Source organism: Bacillus rossius (assembly GCF_032445375.1).
Source record: "Bacillus rossius redtenbacheri isolate Brsri chromosome 9 unlocalized genomic scaffold, Brsri_v3 Brsri_v3_scf9_2, whole genome shotgun sequence".
In the NCBI taxonomy this organism is placed as follows: Eukaryota; Metazoa; Arthropoda; class Insecta; order Phasmatodea; family Bacillidae; genus Bacillus; species Bacillus rossius.
This window is the reverse complement of record NW_026962013.1, coordinates 37178243-37187373: the sequence shown is the minus strand read 5'-3', so window position 1 is coordinate 37187373 and position 9131 is coordinate 37178243. Positions and strand designations below refer to the sequence as shown.

Genomic DNA, 9131 nt, shown 5'->3' with positions numbered 1-9131 from the left:
TATCAGATGTGTAAGGAAAATGAATATTACTATTACCAAGACATTGAGGCAATGAAATGAAATATTATTCAAAAGTACTGACTACGTAATTAAAGATAAATGCACATCAAGAAATTGTGAAATACAATTATAGTTTGCTACGATGTGATATATAAAACTAACTGGAACTCAAGATATGTGGAAGTTAGTCATCTATCTATGTTTTAAGGAGTTGAGCTACAAAGACTTTTAATTCAAATTCGACGGGGAACTTCGAGAATAAGGTGATAAACTTTGAATTACACCAATTTAACTTCGTTCTACAAGAGATGGTACTACAATTTATTGTCTTTGGAGAGAAGTCGCCGCGATCGTCTGGAACCAGTCTGCAATGCAAAGAACACGCCCGACGAGGACTGCTGCTGATGATTCCACTTTCTTCCATCGTGCTGTGAGCTGTTTCAACTCAGCTTGTACTGCGACGCATCTTCGTGTACGTGAAGTTTGAACATCATCGTACAAAATCGTCGATATATCCTTTGATTAATTTATTGTCCAATTTTATGTATCATCGAACGGTATGTACTCAAGTTAGTGTATTGTGCATGTAAATGTTTAATTCGAAAGTGTTTATGTAACTTTGCGATATTCCAAATTCCATCTCCACATATTGATATTATTCCTTCCCATATTAATTAATATTTACTTGTCTTGAACTAACTTAAATTGCCTTGTTGAATGCTTTGTTTGACCAATTTTAGTATCAATCTTCAGTTCTTTTCTGTACTAACTAAAAGCCTATTAGAGTACACTAGAGAGAAAGAGATTATTGCACTTGCTTTACTCACACTGAGCTTAGTCAGGATAATATTGTTTGACTTAATTATATTATATATATCTATTAACGTACTCACTCATATCACTAACTGAAACTGGCTAATCTCCACCGATGGAAATCGGATTATCAAATTATATATTAGTATAATCTTAAAAGGGTTATGTAAATAATCATTTATGGGTTAAGATCTTGCTGATCGACTATGATGCAGGAATTTGTATTTATATGTTTGTAATGAAACCTGGCCAGATAGTCGTTATAAATATAGATCTAACAAAGTTAATATTTATATTTCATGGTAGATCTGGCTGGACAGGTCAGAGATATACAGTTTATGAAGGTTAATTGGCGCCCTAGAATACGGAAGCAATTTATTACACTATACTCAAATCTTAATATTCAGAGTACATTTAAATATTACATTAAACCGACCAATTGTAAGTTAGAAGTAGGTGTTGGTTTCTATGGGCTTTGACTTTTCAACTTTGATACGAATCGTTAGCAAAGTTGAAGTTGTGGTGTTACATAGAAAGTGGCACTGCAAACGGAGTTCGATAATACGGTGTGCAATCTTTATAAAAAAAACACGCGATTTAAAAACTGATCAAGCTAGCCAATGGGTGTCTTGTTTACGAAAAGAATCTAAGAATACACTAAGGGCGGATGCACTGTTGAACATTTTCACCTTATGTTTACGAAGAATGCTAGTTACAAATTATCCAGGGATCTTCATAAATTAACCGTTATCATCGTAAATTTACGGGTAAAAAGTTCTCTTATTTGACTATGAGCCACAAAAATAATCTTTGCCTACTATAAAAAAATAAAAAATAAAAAATAAACTGTTTAAGACTCATGTGAAAACTCATTTATTCCTTCCACGTTGTACTTTTACTCTGTTTATACTGAAAAACAGACTATCGGAAGTTTAAATATGGCGTAGTTTCAACGAAGATCCAGTTATCTGAAATTACGAAGAACTTTAAACGAAGTTTATTTCAGGCGCGTTTTTCGTTGAAAAGTCTGTAAATTTACTGTAATTTTTTTACACTGTGAGTAGTTCTGTTTCCATGTTTATTTTTAAAACTGTATTCTTATAATAGTGGAAATGGCTATAACACTTGCTTTTAAAATAATTTTCAGGCATGAAACATCCTGCTCATATTCTTGGAAATACCCAAGGAACTTCATTTCTCCGCCCTATAAGCCTATTGTTATGATTGCCGCTTAAATCTCGTTGACCTATGCACGACAGAAAGACTGCTCGCCAGTCACAGCCTTGCGGCTAGAGGCGGTGCCGCACTATAGGCATCAGCGAGCGTCGATCTTAACATTCACCCTCACTAATACAACCAATCACACCCCTGAACAGGGCGAGAGAACTGACTCGAACTCTGCCGCACTCTTCCGTAATCTCATTCTTTACAGCTGGGACCATTCTCTCTATCTCTTTCGCTGGAAAACAAATAAAAGACTTATAAATATGACGTACAGGCTACGCAGACGACAGACACCACAATATCACATCAAAACTTTTATCCAGCCTTTTGATGTCGAAATTGGCGTATGTGAATTCTATTAACCTCTAGGTATAATAAACACCGGCAGTTGTCAATAAATTAACGTAAAATTAATTTGAAAATAATAAAAAGTCAAAATAAAACTTGTTCTTGCATGGAAATACTCCTTCACTGCTACATTTCACTGCATAACGCAATAGTCTTAACATTAAGTTGTAAAGATAAAAACATGGTGTACCTCAGAAAGCATGGAGAAGCGCCAGATATAAGGCCTCTGCAATGTAATTCATTCTTTCTTTTTCTCTCAGATAAATTGAGGCAACTGTAGCGTAGTTCTGACCTTAGGAGAAATATATCTGCTAATAGAGGCACTACCTTAAGTTCAGGTGGAGGCAAGATTGTATTTTACACAGTCTTTCTAACAATGTTAACTAAAAATCTAGGTAACTAAATGTTGATTAAAATGTGGTTCTTCTTTTTCGTCAGTGGAAAGGTACTCGCGTCGCGAAAGTCATAAGGCCAGTGGTGCATGTCTTTAATTCAGGGAACATCGACCTTACGACCTCGCCTCACTCGCACAGTGAAGTGCTCAGTAGAGAATGTTGTGTTAGGTCGGAGCTATTTGCAGCTTCCAGCATTCAACCAAAGATAGCGTTGAGAAAGAAACTTTTGTGGTTAGTTCTAAAGGTCGTCACACAGATAACGCTCGCTGCCGAGATAAAATTTATCGTGCGCTATCTTCATCGTTTTTACGCCTACCAGCAATTTTTTTCTACAGAATTTGGCAATGAAATTTATTTCACTTGTTAAAATAGTTAAAAATTCAGTGTTCGCTAAAAAAGAAATATAAGAGTGATTGTTCATAACTAACAAATAATTCTCCAAAGTTACAAAAGAAGGGGGCATCTGGGTTCGAACCAAGGACCTTTCGATCTGCAGTCGAATGCTCTACCACTGAGCTATACCCCCGTTGGTTGATAACTGTAAGAAATTTTTATAACTATTTCATTATCTAAGTACAATATTGGCTGCCATACACGATGCTTGTTTCATTAAGATACTTTGTGTGATCTATACCAGTGTTCAAATATTTCTTTTTTCTCTTTGTGGGTCAGGCACGTCACACTGGTTTAAGCTTTTCGTTGACTGAGAAAACTTCGTAGCGAATATTTTTGGCATACAGGCGTGTTTCGTAGTCTCTGTGTTCCAACCTAAGGTCGGCACCCTCCACCTGTCCTCCCAAATATGTGCCCTTAAGGGTATATTGTGAGTCGGCTTACAGATCATTTTTAAACATACCAGTGCAAGTAATGCTTGGTAGTAAACCAGTATTTATTTAGTTTTTAAATTATGTTAATAAAGATCGCAGGCTTCCACGGCCATTGTCTGTAAGTTGCTTGGCTTCTTACGGCCGCTGATCCATCATAATTGCCATCCGGGGCAGTTAGTGTGTGTGCGAGGTCAGAAACCAAAGTTTCTACAGCTCGCTTAGTGCATCGTGAATCAGGTGCACCCCACATTATTGTAAAATCACTTGGATCGAGCGTGTCTTGTGAGGATAGGTTTGGCTCACTGGCCTGTGTGTGCGCTGGATTGTTGTGTAATGCTAAAGAAATTACGTTTTTCGTGTCGTCGGCTGGAGAGGGAATCTCCCCAACCAGTTAGGTCGGCTAGCTGGCATGATGTAGAGTCGTGTTGGTGAGCATTAGATGCTTGTAAGTGTGCTGAAATGTCAAATGACCGTTTTAAACTCGGGTGTGGCGTGTAGTGTAGAGCTGTGCGAGCTGCACCTAAGAGACCCCTAGGAACACATTACATGCACGGGTAGCTAGTCAATATGTGCATGTTACAGGTGACTCGGGCCGACACTCACACAGGCGTATCACCATGTGGTCGTGTTGGTGAACGGTAAAGAAATTTACGTGGGTTAGTTCACAATTGGGCCGCCTTATGGCCGGAACTGCTGCGTTACAATAACAATTCGGTCGACAGTAGGCTAAGCCACTTGCTGTGTAGAGCTCAGGGGGCTGTTGTCACTATATCCTGAAAACCAATGGAAAATGTAATAGTGGTTGTACAACGTAGGCATGTGATGTTCGGGCTGAGATTATGCCCTCGTCTGGGATTTTGTGTGTGTGTTATTTAAATATTTTTTGTTCGATTATAATTTTTTATATTATTTTGTAGTTTTGTTTGATTTTATTTTTAGTATTATTTTGCGTGCATTTTATTATTTATTTGTTTTTTATATGTATTTGTACATGCCCCCCCATAGCCCTGCCATGACAGGCATGCGTGCCTCTCGGCCTGGAGTTCCTGTGGAGGCTGGGGGAGATGGCTTCTCGCAAGTTCTCCTGAGTGTAACTGGAGGCGAGGCAGGGCTGCCAGCTCCAGCATCGCCCTGCGCGAACTGTGTTGTTGTTGCCAACTGCGTGCAGTCGCCTGCCTCGGGCGGGATGCCTCTCCTGTGAGGCGGGCGCCCTGGATGACCAGGCCGGCCTTCTGCAGCAGATTGGCCTCTGTAGAGGCTGGTGGGGCGCCCTGTGGCCCTGCTGGTGTGCCCGGCGCTTTGCAGGGCAGTGGCCACATCTCGAGTGGTTGCCTGCCTCCACTCCCCCGCCGCCATGGAGGACGACAAAGTACCAGGCCACCCTCTTCCTCCACCCCTGCGACTGCATCGCTTCATCCGGCTGTGTCGTTGCTGCTTGCTTCTGTGCGGAGACCTCCTTCGTCTGCGGCTGTAGGCTCTTGTAGCCGGTGGTCGGAGCAGCTCTGTTACCTTCCAGGAGCAGCACATACTGCTTCTTGACTGTCCGCCTGCTGGTTTGCAGACTGCTTGTTTTATCTGTCGCTGGTGGTTCGGTCTGGGTGCTGCACTCTTGGAGCTTGGTGGGCGGCTGGGATTGCTGGCGCAGTTGGTGCAGTGGCCGCCTCGCAGGCCAGGACAGTCTCGTAAGTGCCGGGTCCGCAGCCTCTTCGACTGCCTGGTTGGAGACGTCACCTCGCTGGCCCTCAGCTCCTCCAGACCTCGCGTGCAATTCGCACTGTACACGGAGATCTGAAGGGCGCGCGGGTCCCCTGGCTGGGGGCGCCACAACTGGTTTACCAAGCGCCGCGCAGTTCCGAAGCTGCTCCAGATTCTTGATTGTCGCCGAGTTGTCCAAAGTTGTTGTTTCAAAACACTGCTATTTTCACAGCTGTCTCGTCGTTGTCACCCCAGGGTCCGTCAGTAATTTAATAAATTTTTGACTGATTCTGTTCACAGAACATACTGTGTTGTCTATGTTTTTAATTTTTTTTTTTCACAGAGGCTGATTTTGGTTTGTTTTCTGTGTGTTAATATATTCATTATTTTTTGGTCAGTTGTTGAGGTTTCTTATTGCATACAGTGAAAACTGCGATGACGTATAAAAAAAACATCTTAACACAATCTTCACCATTTCAGGAACTATTCAAAGTACGAAATTTAAATTAGCCTATCTTACAACCTGTCCAACTGCATCATATTGGTACAAGAAAGTTTCCTATTTCAGACTGAAAGGAAAAACTTTGCGTGGATAAAAAAAGGTGTATGGTCGCCACGTTCGTTAGAAGTTAAACATCACACTTCAATAATCCACGTTAATGATAAAACAAAACACGTCTGTGAAATGTGCAGCTGGGAGACGGACACGGGTATGTTTGTCGCCGTGTATCCAGTGGGTCTATGTCCGCGAGGACACAGCACGAGTGTGTCGCCGCAATGAAGAATGCAGCACTGTAGCGTCGCTTCACTGACGCTAGCCCGAGAGTGAGGAGTGGGGTGGCTCTCAATATTACCCATACACTTCTCTGCCATCGGGCGAAACAAGGGGTATACAAATAAACAAAGATTTCACTCCCAGGTTAAATATATATATATATATATATATATATATATATATATATATATATATTCCTCTCTCTGAAATCGGTCACCAGTGTTTCTGAAACCACCAACCACACAGCATAAAACCAAATACATTTCGTTTCGTCCCTGTCAATAACAGGATCTAGGTGGTTCACCGAATTCTTATGACTCAGGATCTAGGTCTCAAAAATACATTTATAAGTTTTAGTAAAATACATTAAATACGTATCTGACAGGAATATGCAAAACACAACGATTTTGTTTTGACAAGCGCGATAAAAAAATTTAATAACTCCAACTTGACGGCGCACCTTTATTAAAAAACCATTGTTAAACTGTTTAGTTAACATCCAAATGCTGTACGAGTCAAAAAATTCATAAAGAGAAAGTAAAATTACAATTTGTTTACAAGTCAGATTATTAAAAATTACTTAAAAATTTAACTATGAATGTGAATGATTTTATCATGTTGGTATAAGACGAATCGTTAGTGTACGATAAGCTCATCGTAGTCCCTATCTGGTGACAGCTCCCTAGGGCGTTAAAATTTTAGTTACTCTCCGATGGGTCATCGCCTGCCGGCCGTATGTGTGAAGGCGCCTTGCGCAGTTCCGCAGAATCTCGGGGTCGAGAAGGGGAAGAAAGAAGGAAGGACGGACGGAAGGAATGGGGCCCGCACAATAGCCGAGTCGACGCCAGCGTCCCCAATTAAACCCTCGAATGGGCCGGGCGCGCGTCCGTCCGAGGCACTTAAAACTACTGTGTCGTCCGAGCGACTCCCGGCTGGCCCTCTGCACACGGCCAGGCCAGGGGAGGGGGGTGCTTCCTCGCCCGTACACACTGCCACACCTCTCGGTGTCCCAAACTTGCATCGCAGCGTGCATTTTAATGGGCATTCGCTTTTTATCTCTCTTCCCAAAGCATGATTTCTGCTGTTAGCGCTGTCTTTGTTTCAGTGTGCTCTGTTGTCAAAATTTAATACAAAAATTTATAAGGTTATGAAAAAAAGTATTAATTATTTTCTTATTTTTATTTTCAAAAGAAAATCATTTGGAATGGTAATTATAGAAGTACTTTTTTGTTGTTGTGTTTCATCAAGAGCAATATATTCAATTCTTACTTGTAAAGAAACGTAACAGAAAAACGTCATATTGTTTCAAACAGGTTTTTTAAAAATGTTCTATATATATTTTAATATTAAAAAATTTGACTCTATTTTACCATATTACATAATTAATTGAATGTTTTGTCATTAATAGTGACTCACTGCTACAACTAGTTTCTCATGTGAAATAATTATTGGTGTTTAGAATCGATATTTATTTTTCCTTCAGAATGTATACAACTGTAATAATACTATCAAAGGACGCTATTTAATTGTCTTATAATAAAACAAATAGTAAAATTAAAAAAAACTAAAACTTATAGTTATCGATAGTAAACAAAATCATAATTTTAATGTTGATAAGCCAGCACCAGAATGTATCAATCTGGAGCCAGTGGGTGCCATTTTCTCTGTACTGGAATCTAAGTGTGAGAGGGGCTATATCAGAAACGGTAACAATTAGTCATGTCCATACAATATTACTGTGCATAGGAGTGTAATGGTTTATGATCGTTAAATCTAATTTTTTGTGGAATCAATAACAGAGCTTGATTGACTTTTTTTCCTTCATGAGTAATAAATGTGACTCTGTTTTGAGCCTCCTCTTAACGTGGAATATTTCCTTGCGAATATCCACTTAACAAGTAAACTAAACCGAAAATAATTTGATTTGAACAGAAGCTACAAAAAATAATAAGTTACACAGGTCTGAGTATATTTTCAAACAGTTTCATTTATTTTTTCCTACTAATCAGCCGTATTCGATTAATGCTCTATTAGCAATTTGCTTCAGTCAACCAAAAGGCCAGTAATCGTATACACAGAGTCATATTTTAAGGAACAAAACTAATTCTAACCGTTTATTCATAATATGTTCAATCGTAAAAAAAGCCATAAGAACACACTCTGACATGATATCAAATAATATTTCACGAGAACATGCTGCGTTAGTAAATTGCACGAGTAATAAGCAAAAGGAGCTACCGCATTAATGTCACTGGAACATTACTTTCATGTTGTTTCTTTTGAACTTTTGCCTTTTTATATCATTATTTTTATTTAGGGAAATTTTTACAGCTGTTCCAAAATATCATAATATATTTTTCGGCATTTGAAAATTAACTTGGCACAATGTATATATGCCACTCACTTGAGTTTATTTAATCATTTTACTCTCACATTTTAAAAAAATATCGTCATTACAAACTAATATTAGAAAAATAACTAGAAAATGTAATTATTTGTTCATTACATGACTCTAAAATTAGGAAAACTGACTCGTGAGATATTTTAATGTGATTATTACGGTAATTACAAAAGAACAATTATCCTGCTTTTCCAAATAATTATATTTCATTACTGTTGGAAGTATCTTCGTCCACAGCAACGCTAGTTATGTGCCATAAAAACTCTATTATTTACTTTTACCATAAACTTGGAAAAAAGTTCTGGATTAGTCAGCCAGAGTGGATCACAGGTTTTATTTTGGTCAGCAGAGTGCTTGAAAATTGAAATATACTGTTTGAATAATTTTTTTCAGATTTAAGCAGATTTAAGCAAGGTATGTAATTTTTAAGCTGAATTTTTTCGCAGTGGTGGACAGGGATGTTTGTCAGAAGTCGATTACATAAAAAGATCGTGTTTAACTGGAACTGGGCTGTTGCTATTTTTTAAAGTCTCTTTTAAGTCCTGGTGTCAATCGAACGAATGGAATAAATGTGGTTTTAACTTCTCGAACACCAACGGCGACACCAGAGACGAATGAGGGGTTGGACCGATGAGTTGGAACAGCGAATGGAA

At 39.1% G+C, this 9131-nt stretch overlaps 1 non-coding gene across 1 annotated transcript; it reads right to left on the bottom strand.

Moving 5' to 3' along the window:
- Positions 1 to 3234: 3234 nt before the first annotated feature.
- Trnac-gca (transfer RNA cysteine (anticodon GCA)) lies at positions 3235 to 3306 on the bottom strand. The gene has a single exon. It is a non-coding gene; the product is annotated as a tRNA-Cys (tRNA).
- Between the last annotated feature and the right edge of the window lie 5825 nt (positions 3307 to 9131).